The following is a 14,890-nucleotide window of genomic DNA, read 5'->3' on the forward strand; positions in this document are numbered from 1 at the left end:
TTTTCATTCTTTATATAAATTAGGGAGGAAATAAGCCTGTCATAGTGTTTAATAACAATCTAATAGAAATTTAGGATCTTATGCATTAATCTCTGGGTGCTTTATGTCCGTAAAAAATAGGCTGTAGTTTCATGAGTCTTTCAGTTTACAGCAAATGGTGTACATCAATACTAAGCACTCATGACAGTTCAGGGTATGAGTTAGGAAGGGTTTTTCCTGACTGGAAAAAGTCTAAGATTTTTTTGTTTGCTCACCAGTTATAAAACTGGAAAGGTTAAATGTACAGAAGTGTGTTTTGCAGGGTAAAGAGTGTGGTTTTGTGTACTTACATTTTAGCATGGAGAACTGAGCCACACTCACTCTCCTGTAGTTTAACTCCACTTCAGAGACCAACTTGTGACCTCAGGCAAAATCCCTGCTGGAAGGCTTGGAGCAAAATTAATTGTCCTACATGTAGCAGCACCGTGGCATTGTCCCCTAGAGAAACACTTCTGAGGGTATATCTGCAAAAAATATAACAAATGTGCAATGCCCAAGGGCTTCCTTCTCTGGTACCACCATACATTTGATATCACATTTAACTGTACCATTGTGCGAGAGTCCACAGGCCAGTCCCCAGCCAATGTTATCCGGGTGGGAGGTTAAAGCAGAGGGTGGGAAGCCAAAGCAGACAGCCTTGGTTCACTGCACTTAAAACAAAGACTTCAGTCACAATTGTAGGATCACAGAATGGTTTGGTTTGTAAAAGACATTAAAGACCATCTAGTTCAGCCCCCCTGCCGTGGACAGGGACACCTTCCACTAGAACAGATTACTCAAAGCCCCATCCAAGAAGGCCTTGAACACTTCCAGGAAAGGGGCATCCAAACTTCTCTGGGCAACCTGTTCCAGTGCCTGATGACCCTCACAGTAAAGAATTTCTTCCTAATATCCAATCTAAACCTGCCTTCTTTCAGTTTGAAGTCATTCCCCTTGTCCTATCACTACATGCCCTTGTAAAAAGTCCCTCTCCAGCTTTCCTGTAGGTCACCTTTAGTTACTGGGAGGTGCTATGAGGTCTCCCATGAGCCAAAATGTAATTCTGCTTTTTCCTGGTGGTGCAGAGTTAACAAGGATGTTTGTTTTTACTTTGTCAATCCTTGTTCCATCTTATCATTAGTCCTGTGTGACTTAAAACTCCAAGGTTTGGCCACAAACATTTGTAATATCTATTGCTATTCATTGGTTCCATGATTTAGCCCCACTTCCACTGCTGAAAATTCTGAAAGCTCAAGATACGGTGCCTGAGGCAGCATAGTTTGGCAATAACAGAGGGAAATAATTTTACTTGAGAAGTTATCATGTAGTGAAGAACAATGGCATGACAAATCCATATGCTGCAGAGATATGAAATGGATGCAAACGATTATGTGCTTATGGAATGAAAATCAAAAGCATATAAAAGAAAAGAGGTAAATACGTAAAATCTAGAACAAACATTGTTTCAAAATTTCTAATCCAGTGTTTCATTAGTTTGTAATCCTACTGACTAGGTAGATTTTTTTTTGCTATCTCAGTTGAATCTTGCACATCTGCATGAGAAGCTCTGCATAAACACAAATTGAAGGTTTATAGCCAGAGTTGTCACGCTTATGTTGTCTTAATGACAGAAATGTATTAAGCAATGTAAATTTATGAGATTGATCATAATTTTTTACCACAAATAAAATAAGTTAAAATTTGGATTCTTTGGTTACTTGGCACTAAAGCTGTTTCATCCAAAAACAAAAGGTGAAAAAACCCAGTTTATCGGTCTTACATCTCCAATGTTTTTTGATGTTTTTCAATTTCCAATGTTTTGAGCTTACCTGGACTAAGGATAAGGTGGTCTAACCTGCTTTTAATAGAAATTAATTTGGTCATGATTACTCATACTGTAATATTTTTATAATTCTTAGATTTTTATAATTTATTATAGGTATCAAATGTATTATTATATTTATTATTAATAATAAATTTTAATGGTGAATATTCTACCCTGCTAGACATTAGACTGAAATGTCATGTATGCTTCCTTAATGAAACCTGCATTTATTTTCTGTGGAGGCAAACCTAGGTGTAATATGAATCTATCAGATTAAATACAACATTTTGGAAGTGATGCAAGGTTATGTTGAAACTTAGCATTTATGTGAAGTGGGCAGGTCACTCTTTCAAAGCATACAAAATCTAGAAGCAGAACAATTTTTTTTTTTATTTTTGTGGAGTCTGCATGCAAGAGCATGCATGAAGATAACTGCATATGCAATGTCTACATGTTCCTACACGGTCAGGAATGTTCCTTGGCATTGAGGCAAACAGTACAATCTGCTGATGTCCATACTACACAGTGTTTGGCCTTGGGCATTCTCTGGATGTTACATGACCCTATGGCCCTCAAATATAGTAGTTCATATTTTCTTTATTTACCAAAATTAAAGTGTCTAAAATCAGATGAGAGTTGACTTTGAACTCAATAGAGTTGAGAGCTCTTCTAGTGTGGAGCCAAAAGTTGATACACTGCACCCTGATCTATACAGCAGAGGTGTGGGTGAGTGCAAGCCTGTGGCACAAGTTGGAGGACTATGTAGAAAGGATGGAGCCAAACCTGGTGCAGCCTTGTCCATGCCACCTACTGGGAGTTGTCACTGATGCTTTTGGGCATCTGCTTAGGGAGCACTGGGGCGAATCTGCACAGGGGATCCAAGCACGCTGACAATTAAGCAGGGTGGATGATCAGGGTCAAGATCTTTATCTCACATTGTGGAGTGGTTTTATGTAGTAGTATGGACATAGCCATTCGTGTTTTTAAAGATATGCGCCCATACCATGTCTTTTTCTTTTCCAAGGAGAATTAGCTTTAAATTGTATGTGTTTATGTGCATGCTAAAAAAATTGGAGTTTTCTTTTCTTCTTTAAAGGCAGCTTGTTCTACATGAAAGTGCTATGTGGGTACATGAATGTCTAAGTTTTTGCTTTCTTCCTTGGCTTCAGACAATTTTGGATACTATTTTAAATAGACCAGGTTGGGAAATAGATTTTCCGGTCTTTTTCCAGTTTGAGGTTTTTGATGGAGAGATTTCTTGTCTTGAATAAGGGGAGCACACACGCACACAAATCTTAACCTCACTATTTTTCACTGATCAGCAATTCATCAGTATTTTATTTTTACATAATCCTCCACTGGAACACTTAGATGTTAAAAATAAAATAATCTCCTCTTGACCCTGAAACCATTCAGAGTCCTAGTACCTTTGTACAGCAGTAGCTTAGGCAAAGCAATGTGGAGCAAAAGGGCCTGCAAATCCTTGGAGCTGGTGACCTAAAATGCCTGTGAGATCCAGCGTCCTGAATAAAATAGCTCTGTGAGGTAACTAGGCACCAAAAGACCTGGCATTTTCAGTCCTATCAGGCATATTGTCAAGGAACAAAAGACAAGCCCAGGGAAACATGGGTACTACCAGAAATGTCTCAAATTTGAATGTTCCCACAGGTTGTTTTCATTTTTGTGAATCAGTTTCCCAGTGCAAAAAATGTCATACTAGGAATAATTTTGACCTTAGCTGATGTGTAAGTTACCTCTTTGCCAATAAAAGAGTTCTGTTGCAGTGCAGCTGGCTTATACAATGCTAAGTGTTTCTGTGTTTCTACCTTTTCCCACCTTGTCCATCTTCACACCTTGCTTAGTATGCACATGTGATATTATAATAAATGTGGAGCTCTCACATTCACATAATAGTTCATTTCTCTTGGGGTTTAAGAAGGGTAAAGGTGCAAATACTGGTATTCAGCTCAGTGAGCCTCATCGATATGGTAAAGAAGTGTTGAAAACACACTAATTTTGATGTTCTAATTATGTGTTCTCCTATGTTCATGCAGTCAATCCAAATCTGTATTATTACAAGGTTTTTTGTGAGGTTTATAGGTCTATACGTGTCTTTTTTTCTTTATTAAAATAAACAGACAGGATATTTTATGGAATTCTCCCCTTTATTAAATTGTTGCTGCTTTGCACACTACTTGTCTTTGTCTCATGGTGAATCAGTGGAAATAGGCTTGTGTTTTCTGTAGTAGATTAAAACTGGCATCATATTTCAATTTACAAGTATCTTACTATACGGCTGGCTCTACTTATGTCACTGGACCTGATGGTAAATTGAGAGCCACTGTAACAAATGAAAACCGGCAGAAATAGGGCCAATAATATTTTAAACACAGACTTATATTTCAGGCAGCATTTTATTAATTGGAGTCAATAAAAATTGATTGCCAATACTCTGAGTGCATTTAATTACTAGCCCTGATAGAATATAATCCTACACCACTCAATACTCAGTGTAACTCAGTCAGATTAAACACTGGGGAATCAGCTGGCTAAATATTAATCCTTTTTGTTGTTGATGTTTTAAAGGCATGGCAGGGGAATAAGGTGGGAAGGTAAGGCTGGAGAGGGAGGAAGGGAGGGGTCTGTGGTCAAAGCCACTGCCTTGAATACAGCAGAGAATCAGAGCAGTTTGTGGGGGCCAGGTGGCTGCACCTGGGCAAGTCTGGGGAAAACACACTGCACTCCAACGGAATTCCAGCAGAACGAGACCTGTCCTTGTGAAGCATGTAGAGTAGAGGCTTCAGAGGCTTTTAAAAATTAAGTACTAACATATGGCTCTTCAAAACATCTGCTCTTGCTGGAAGAAAAAAGCTACTGTTCAGGCACTTTACAGTTTACATCTGACACTTGTTTTACAGGGAGCCTCCTTTGCTGAAGGACTGCTTGTCCAAACCTTCTCAGGAGAAATGACGCCCATCTATCACACCACAAAGAGAGTTTTATATTTCTTCTTATTTGGCACATGTTTCATTTGAATTTCACTTCACTAGTAATGGAGTTAGATGAACTCTCCAGCTGCTTAATTATAGAGACCTTCAACTTAAAAAGCTCAGGAATCCTTATGCAGTAAATCAATATCCCTCTGGACTGGTAAAGGATAGAAAATAAGAAGATAAGGTTTAAGTAGCCAATGTTTCCTTCAGAGAAATATGTATAAGATATATTACTCTGTTTCTCACGCTATTTTTGAGATGATGATGCTCAGTCCATTGACTCTCCAACTTTTCTATTTCATGCAGTTTTCATTGTAGCTTGACCACTGACCCGTTTTTGGTCTTAATTCTTTCTTCCTTTGTTATTTCAAGATATAAAACTAAAAATAATGAACATTCACTCTTAATTTATACTATTGAGAGGCCTGAGGTTTCACTTTTCTGTTTGTTAAGCATCTTTTTTCCCCTATGGTTTTTCTTTTAAAATGTCTACACCATATGAATCTTAAAACAATGAACAACCGTCTCTGGCTTGAGGTAGTCATCTGGGCTTACAGTGAATGGGTGATTATTTGACTTTTTAGTAGTACAACTGACATCTGCTAAGCAGCTAAATTAATCACACGTGAGTATGTGCTATAGGGTTGCCTTAGGGTATATTCCAAACCTTCTGTTGTACTTAACAGTGGTAATCTGAATTCAAATGAGAGCTCTGTCAACTAAACAGCTTCTCAAGTAATAAAAAGCATGTAAGGTGTTTACTAAGGGGATCTCAGTAGTACTGGACTGTTTTATTTCTAGTCACATACAAATAAAGAATTTGTTCCTAATATCTAATCTCAAACTGCCCTCTTTCAGTTTAAAACCATTTAAAACCTTTTCCTGTCACTATCTGACCATATAAAAAGTCCCTCTCCCTCCCTTTTATAAACCTCTCTAAGGTCCTGAAAGGGCACAGTGAGTTCTCCCCAGAGCCTTTTCTTTTCTGGGCTGAACAACCCCAAGCCTGTCTTCGAAGGAGTTGTGCTGTAGCCCTCTGGTCATCTACATGGTTCTCTTCTGGACATGCTCTAACAGGTCCACATCTTTCTTGTGTTGAGTACTCCAGAGCTGATGCAGTACTCTAGGTGGGCTCTCATGAGGGCAAAGTAGAGGGACAGATTCACCTCCCTTGACTTGCTGCCCACTCCTCTTTTGATGCAGCCCAGGATGCGTTTGAACCTTTTGGGCTGTGGGCATGCACTGTTGGCTCACATCCAGCTTTTCATCCAGCAGAACCCTGAAGTCCTTTTCTGCAGGGATGCTGTCAATAAAATCTTCTTCCAGTCTGTAGTCATATCTGAGATTGCCTCAACCCAGCACTTTGCACTTGGACTTGTTGAAATTCATGAACTTCCAAAACTTAGAATTTGGATAATGCTGTCAGTCACAAGGCAGAAAAGGGACAACACTGCAGTGTTTCAGAAGGCTGTAATATGAATTTTATTTGGTAACATAACACTCCACTTGAAACTGTCCCAAACATGTAAAAATAAATTTCTATTTAGCTAAGATCTTGCTACTTATATCTGGCCTATTAAAGATTAAATATAAACAAAGTGTGAATAAATGCAACCTGCGCAGAAGGAGAAAAGGACAAAATTAATAAATATTCTGAGCCTAAACTAAAAAAAACATTGAGCTAAGTGTCCCATAGACGCTTTCACTGCCTGGCAAACACTGAAGTATGTGCATTTTTTATTCCCATTGGCAGTCCCATTGAATGTACTTAAAGGTTGGTTATACATCTGTAAAACACTGCATACAAGTCATTGTCTTGCACAGAAAATAGAATTAGTATTGCCACTATTTACCTGTTGTATCTGTCCCCGATTAAACACCAGTAGCATTCTACTCTGCTCTGATGCCTTCAGCATTGAGCTGAGCATTTAAAAACACCTATCTCTGGGAAAGTTCACTCAACTAATTCACTTATTTTCCTCTATTGTTATGGCTTGCAAGAGCTCACTAGAAGTCTTTAAAGGCCTTACCTGATACTGTTCTCTCTCTCACTTCCTGAGCAACTTCAGGATATTAGTTCAGCCTAAATGACAGGTTGAAAGAACTGACTCTCACATTGTTCAAGTGTGTCTGTTCTGCATCGATCTTTAAGATCTTTCTGAAAAAAATTTGTTGCTGTGGTTGGCAGTCTGGCCTTGGCCTTTTATTAATTGCAGGCTACTCCTGGGAGTAATTCTTTTTGTATGTTTTCTTTCACTGTTCTGTAGTGAAAAAGCTTTTCTGCCCTGCTTGTGCTTCCATGCTCCAGGATGGTCAAGGCTCAGTAGGTGCTTAGTCATGTCAGCCTGGCACATTTTGGATTTTCTCAATATAAAATTAAATGAATTTGCTTTGGGCTCCATTGCTTGCCGAGTAAGTTCAGGATGTTAATTCAGTCTAAATGTCAAGTGAAAAGAAATATGACTCCAGCCTGCTGAATCATCTTGTTAACTCGGTCTTCTTTTTACTTTGACCTTTCCTCATCAAAGTACAGGTATTGCTTGAATAGTTTCAGTCTTTCCAGAAGAATGGTGGAATTTTATAAAACTTCATCATCTTTTTCTCTCTGAAGTTATAAATTCACACTGGACAGGCTTCATACTGGCTCTAACTATATCAATCCCTACTTACTCACTGCACTGTGAAAAATACTGCTGTCACAAAACTCAGGAATGAAAGTATTGCTCAAAAGTGAGCTGAATTTCCAATATTTATATTTAACAAATATCGACTTGAAGAGGGTTGGGCTTGTTAGTGAATTATTGCTAGAGTAGTTTGTATCTTGATATTAATTGTCCCTGACATGTGTTGGCCCTGTTGAAATTGGAATTAGAAGGAATCCTAGAGAATTATTTAAAATATCTCTGTTGTTTTTTTTCTGGCTGTAATTGTCAAAAAAGCATATATAGAGCAAAATTATGCTGTGAAAGAATATTATCCTAGACCTAACCTCTTCCTTGAAAAATAAAGGTCACATTTGGAAGTAATATTAATTTGCAGATTGAGAGTAAAACAAGGATCTAACCACTTGTCATGTGCATGGATGCAGAATTTCCATCCTCAGTGTGTGACATCCCCAATAGCTTTGTTTCAGCTACAGTAAGTATCCATGGAGATCATCAGCTGTGATGTGAGTGCAGTTGATTAGGAAAGGAAGGGACAATGGCCAATAACAATTGTCTGAAGCAGAAAACCTTGGAACAAGGGGAGTGAGTTGCTTAGTCAGTGGTGTCGGAGACCAGAGGTGGGGTGGGCAACACTGGCCATGCTTCTGCTGGAGGAAAAGAGCAGACTTTGCAAAGTCTATGAGAGCAGTAAGTGATAATAGTACCTGAGGTACCGTTACATCTGCAGAGAAAAGTAACTCTATCATTCATCATACATATACATACATCTGTGATGGAGGGTTCTCAGTTATCACTCTTCAAAAGAGATCACCGAGTTGGTTTGAGTCATTTAATGAAAAATTCTGTTCAGGAAAATCAAAATAAAAAGATGTTAGAAATTATTAGGAAGGGGATTGAGAGAGGCAGTCCAAAAGCAGGGCATCAGCTCTGAATTTCTGTATATGCCTCCATAAGTGAGCAAGAGCTGACTGTATCACACTGAATCCTTCCTTCCCCTACCCTTTTCCTTTCCTTCTCTTCCTCCCCCTCTATTTTTCTCTCCTCTTCCATCCTCTCCTGTCCTTTTCTCTCCTCATTCCAGTTAGTCAACAAGAAGCTTGCTGATAACAATTGTTTTCATCTAAATTAAAGCACACATTAAGTTATAGCTACCTGATCATGTTTGCTGAACCATTCTAATCTTTAACTCCTGTATTAGATTACTCTGAGATTGCTCCTGAACAAAATCTGCAGCTATATGAACTGATGCCTTCTTGGACACAATCAGTGTCCAAGCAGAACCCTGAAGTCCTTTTCTGCAGGGATGCTGTCAATGAAATCTTCCAGTCTGTAGTCATATTTGAGATTGCCTCAACCCAGCACCTTGCACTTGGACTTGTTGAAATTCATGAACTTCCAAAACTTATCATTTGGATAATGCTGTCAGTCACAAGATGTGATTCTTGGGGCTGTCCTGTGCAGGGGCAGGAGTTGGAATTTGATGATCCTTGTGGGTCCCTTCCAACTCAGAATATTCTATTCTATTCTATTCTATTCTATTCTATTCTATTCTATTCTATGCTATGCTATGCTATGCTATGCTATGCTATGCTATCCTATCCTATCCTATCCTATCCTATCCTATCCTATCATTTCACACAGGTTTTTCTGGGCCCCCTTTTCAAGTTTGTCTGGGTCCCTCTGAATGGCATCGCATCCTTCCATTTTGTCAACTGCACCACTCAGCTTTGTGTCATCTTCAAACTTGCTGGGCATGCACTTGATCTCATTGTCTGTGTCATCGTTGAAGTTATTGAAAAGCACGTGTCCCAAGACAGAGCCCTGAGGGACACCACTCAACCTCCACCTAGACATAGAGCCATTGACCACAATTCTCTGGCTGAGCCCACCCAGCCAGCTCCTTATCCACTGAATAGTTTGCCCATTAAATCCATGTCCCTGCAATTTGGAGATAGGAATGTGATCATATACAATATGCATGCTTAAATCAGCTGCCAGGGCTGATGGCTCTTCAGTGTTACAGTGATGCTGTTTCACCTTAGTTTCTGGCGGTGTATTTCCCATACCAGAAAGAGCAGCTCCAGCTGCTGTGGGCAGCCGCTCGTTTCTGTCCATCCCAGCTACTGTAGGGGTAGGCACACTTTGCCTGTACTCCAGGCTGGTGAGGTGCAAGGCAGCTGCAGACCTCCCATGTCTGTGTTGGCCCAGTGCTGGGCTCAGGGCACGGGCTGACTCATGGGCAGGCTGAGCTTGTTACCCACAGCTGAGTGCAGTGCATGTTCAGCTCTTACACTGGAATTGACTTGGGCCAACTCTGTGCATGGGAAGCCCACACTGATGCTTTTGTAACTATTGTCCTTGCTGGACAGGTCTGTAGCTTCCCACTTGGGGAAGATAGGAGTATTTAATGTACTTTTCTTTCTAAAACCAAACCGTTACTGCAAACCAAATGATAGCTATGTGTATACACCTTTAATCTTCCCATGCACACTGGTTCTAGAAAACACGCAGTGAGTAAAAAAGGTCAGGATAAAACATGAGTTGTCAATGATGGAAGTGACACCATGAGCTCCTTGTTTAGTGTATGGGAATATATTCACTGTGTTAGACAAGTTGCTGCTAAAAGCCCCTTAGATAGCGCAGTGGAAAAAATCCTGCATCTAAGAGGATTATAGTGTTCCTTAAGTTCACAATAGGACTTCGTGGATTTTAGCGGCAATGGCAATTATGCTTCAAGGACAGTTTATAAAACCATGAATTTTGTATTTAAAGCATCACTTCACCTTGAGGCATTAAGACATCTATTTCCCATTTCAGTAACAAAAATTCCCAATAAAGTCAGTCTTCAGCTGATATCCTTCCTATGAACTTCAAATCCTAAACTTAACAGTGACATTAAAATAATTAGCTATATGGCCCCTTGTGTGGTTTTATGGCTTCCACCTGCTGTATTTGTTGCTATTAACTCATGTGGCTCCAACTGAACAAAACGCTCATGTGCATATACATGTAAATGCTTTGTAAAGTCAAGGCCCATTGGATCCTAAGGTGACCCAAAACAGATGTTTCTGTTCAGTCTCTGTTTCCACAGAGACAATACATCTCTTCAGTGTTGACTTATTTGAATTTAGCCACCTAAATACTGATAAAGGAGGCATTTTTTTTTAAACCAGTGAGCCCTCTTTTTCCATGATGGTCTATTTTAAACAATAATGTATTTTATCCGTTTTACTGTTAATCCATAATAGTTCTGGGGTAGCTCACACTGAAAAGTGGATTACTTGAAGTGTCTGTTTCCTACAGCCTTTTAGAGCTTTTCATGCTTTGGAGGGCTTTTTTCTCGCCTTTTCCCCTTGAGAACAGAACCCGTAGAGATGGGAGAGGAGAAACCTCATAACTGACATTACAATCACTGCTTAGTTTGACTGTAAGGTTTAGTAGAGAGTTATTCATACCAATAAATGGAGACCATTTCTGAATTTCTTTTGTTAGGAACATAACAGAGAACAGTTTTACTTGTCTGGTTCTTCTGAAGGAAGAAGACTGATCTTTTTCCAGGTTTTTTCCTATACTGCAGCTTTTGCCTAGAAAGTCTAGATCCCTTCTGTTCATTTCAAGAAGCTGTAGTAGACTAAATGTTCAAAGATTGGCAGACTGCCTTCAGATGATTATAAATATTTCATTTGTCTCTGGTTTTGGTAGCACTGTTGAATACTTGATTATGTCAAAACAAGCACTTATAGCTGATACTGAAAGATGCTGGCAACAAACACTGCCGCTCATAAATAACCTTCTCTTTACTGTGCAGTTTTGAAGTCTTGAAGTAAATATGGTTATTTGAGTGTAAAAAGACAGATCTAGGAATAATGTAAGCTGTGATGAGAAAAGCACTTTGTGCCCTTATTTCCATATTGCTTGTTTAGAGTTAGCTACAAAAAGGATGTTTACGGCATGCACTGTTTAGATGCACAGAGTAAAATAACATGATATTATTTTCCATCTTAATAAATAGTTGAAGAAAGAGAAACTGACTTGAAGGACAAAATCAGGCCCCCTGATTTCTAAGATGCTATCACATACATGTCCCCTACTTGAAGTGGCTCTGGATGCTGGATAGTCTCTCCATTTAGTGGTTATATGGATGGGATGCCATGTATTCTTCATAACCTTTTAAAATGTTTACAGCTGAAAATGGGTGCGGGTAAAATATGAAGGAAATTCTTTATGAGGAAAAGCACATAGCTACATTAAGTAAGGAGGAGAGACTAGGGTAAGTGCAAAAAAATCAAAACACAGGGGAATTCAATTAAAACAGGTTAGATCTTCATCACTGAAGCTCCTTCTTAATAGCTAATGTTAGCCCAACTCCCTTGCCATACATATATTAACCAGCTTGCCCGTGTGTGATAGGAATATGCACAGTTGTACATTTTAATGCCTTACAGAGGTGACTGGATATATGCCTCTATCACCGTGGGCCTCACAGTTGCCTTTCCATCTCTGTGTACAACCCTCCCTCAGGTTTTTCCTGGCGCCTGTGCCTTGTTCCGAGCAGGTGAAATGCCACCAGTATTCTCTTGGTCCTGCAACTGGCCTGCTGAATCTAGAAAGAAGTGAGCAGGGACTGCAGTAAGTCAAACTTTTGGCCCTGGAGCATAGGAAGGGGAAGGCTGTCCCCTTGGGCAGGGCACTGCTCAGGCCTCTTCTCCCATACAAATCCATGTGGTGGCTAAGAAAAATATTTAAAGCAGTAAATCCCACCCCAGATGCAGGTAGCTACTGTCTTCTTTTTTTCTGGGCTGCACACTGCTCTAGTTATCTAAGTAGTGGTGTTTTATGTGTCAGATTGACTGGAAAAAGAAGTGTTGGGTGTGTCCATGAGATGCAGCATGGCTACAGGGCAAATCCAGACTAAAACTAATTGTGCCAGTCTCACGCTCAGTGCCTGAGATCAGACAAGCTTGACTGTCACTGCCTCCAGCTGAGTTCTGAAAAATCAAAACACTTCTGCTAGTTCCCAGAATGAAAGTAGGGGAGAAACACTGTTTGCTCATTAAAAATCCCTCAACGACCAATCCTCCAGCCTTCTTCTTTTCTTTAAATATAGGGCTTTCCCTATATTTATACTACCAAATTTGGCAGGAGATGATCTTTGTCCCAGAGAAAACAGTTGAGTTTACAGCAAAGACGTGTGTTTTCCGGCCATCCTACCTAAGTTCCATCTGATCCCAGTGGGTCAGTATTGCTTGTGCCATTTTTAAATCTGGTTTAGATCTCCTATGTATTTTAAAAGTATATATATACATATCCTATATTTTCACATTTAGATTGAGCTGTACAAGCTCAGCTATTCTAAAACATTATTTGAATCTATTTTTTCTAATCGCTATCTGATGCTCTTCTATCAGCTGGATATCCAGGGAGGCATTTCCATTTGACTGCTGAAAATACAGTGTAGCAATTGTGTTAAAATGTCCAGTAGTTTTAAAATAAGAAATAGAATTATTTAATGTTAAAATGTCTACTGCTTTTTCACGTGCAGAAGTGTTATCTTTCTGTAGGCTACATGAACTTGAGCTGTATTTTCCTGGAGGTCTTCCAGCATCTATAAAGAGAAAATTTTTAAAGATAACACCTTCTAAAGGTAGGCTACAAAGCTGCAAAGGCAATGCAGCCTTTCATCAAAAGTGTATGGATAAATATAGTACATGATTTCAAAACTTCCCCTCCTAAGGAAACAATCTAAAGATGTGAAACCAGAAGGATATGTGCCAAAATCACACCCATAGTCACTCCACTTTTAAACATCTTTCCTTCCTTTTTTATGATCTATATTTTATGTGTGCAGAGGGTAAACTCTTGCAAACTCCTCAAGACAGAGATATTATCTAAACACAGAGCAAAAATGTGTTGCCTGATGCTTCTGTGTATATTGAAGATCTTTAACTGTGGATGCCATGGCTAACTGGGGCTTTGCATTCCTTGATTAATATTTAACTTGTAGCATAGCTGCAGCTAAGATGGAATCCTGAATTCTTCAGTCAGAGAAATTTCCCATTAGTCATGAAAAATTTAGTTCAAATAAGCAATACAGGATTGGACCATTATCTATTATTAATCCTTTTCTCAAGCTAAAGTAATTATGAAATAAACAGGTTCCATTCTTAAAAAAAAAATAGTCCCAAGTCTTTTCATAAAGGATGGATTTTATTTTGCAATTGCCATTTTGCAGAAAACCATTACAAAATTAGACAGGAAAAATACTTCTTTTTTTGGGGCAGACTGGGTTTGTGTTTGTTTTATTTACTTTTAACAGGAACATTTCCGCTGAAACTCTGGATAGAACCAACCATTCTAGAAGCCTAGAGTCATAGTTAACTAAAAAGAACGAGTGTCACCATATTATTTTGCCTTCATACGTACTTTGCACAGTAACTATATGTGTTTTTAACTCACAATCTGATACATAACACATACATTATGCAAAAATACCTATACTACTAAGAGGTAGGTAAAGCTCTGACTATTTTCACTGCATTAGCATGTGTATGTTATGTGTCAGGCAACAGATGACATTGGACTGGGGTGGTTGGTTCCACCTTTAACTGTGTTCTATTCATTTACAGAATTGTGCACATCAGTGTTCTTCTTCATCAGCCTAAACCTATTCATTTTAAACCTTTGTTTTCATTTTTTTTTAGGTAAGGTAAGGTAAGGTTTGTGTGCATTCCATTAGAGGAAGCTGTCTTTTTGCTTATTTATGTTTGTAGTTTTACATGGATTTAGTTCCCTTGGGGCATTGTTTACTCTCAAGTACTGCATTCCAGAGGCAAAGAGACCTTAAAGTGGACATAAATTATACTTGGCTGAGTACAAGACTCAGTCAATATAATTTAAACTTTTGAATAGTGCCTGAAATTCTGCTGGTACATCTGGGTTTGCTAAACACGCGCTGGGGGAAAGTTGAGGAATCAACCATAACCTCACGAGACCAAGTGTGCTGAGTCTCCATCTAGAGTCAGTGGACAGAGGCTGCCTCCAAGATGAACCTCCCTGCAGATTTTGCTTTTTTCTTTGTTGGCTGCAAAGATGCTTAGGGAGAACCAGCCTTGCTATTCTGGAGTTAATATTCCCGAATGTTTCCTAAGAACTTTTTAATAATCCCTATAAAATAAGGCTAAGTACCCAAACGTTATCTATTCCCCACCCAATCTTGTGCTGACTTCCATGTCCTTTCGATCAAACTTAATGTCCATCTCACAGAGCTACCGCATGGGAAGCTTGCTTTTAAATAATGCTTGTGTGTAGTAATGAACGTGCATTCTGTGTAGGGAATGAAGCTTGTTCCTCACTGTTACCACCAATGTGCTCAGCCATACAAACACACT

General features: G+C 39.1%; 1 protein-coding gene across 1 annotated transcript in view; it reads left to right on the top strand.

Moving 5' to 3' along the window:
- Positions 1-14,890, top strand: part of LOC113985754 (pinopsin-like) — a 78,010-nt gene that overhangs the window by 38,388 nt on the left and 24,732 nt on the right. The window lies entirely within an intron of this gene.

The sequence above is a fragment of the Pipra filicauda genome, unplaced genomic scaffold, assembly GCF_003945595.2.
Source record: "Pipra filicauda isolate LSUMZ 115617 unplaced genomic scaffold, ASM394559v2 scaffold74_size2892960_pilon, whole genome shotgun sequence".
In the NCBI taxonomy this organism is placed as follows: Eukaryota; Metazoa; Chordata; class Aves; order Passeriformes; family Pipridae; genus Pipra; species Pipra filicauda.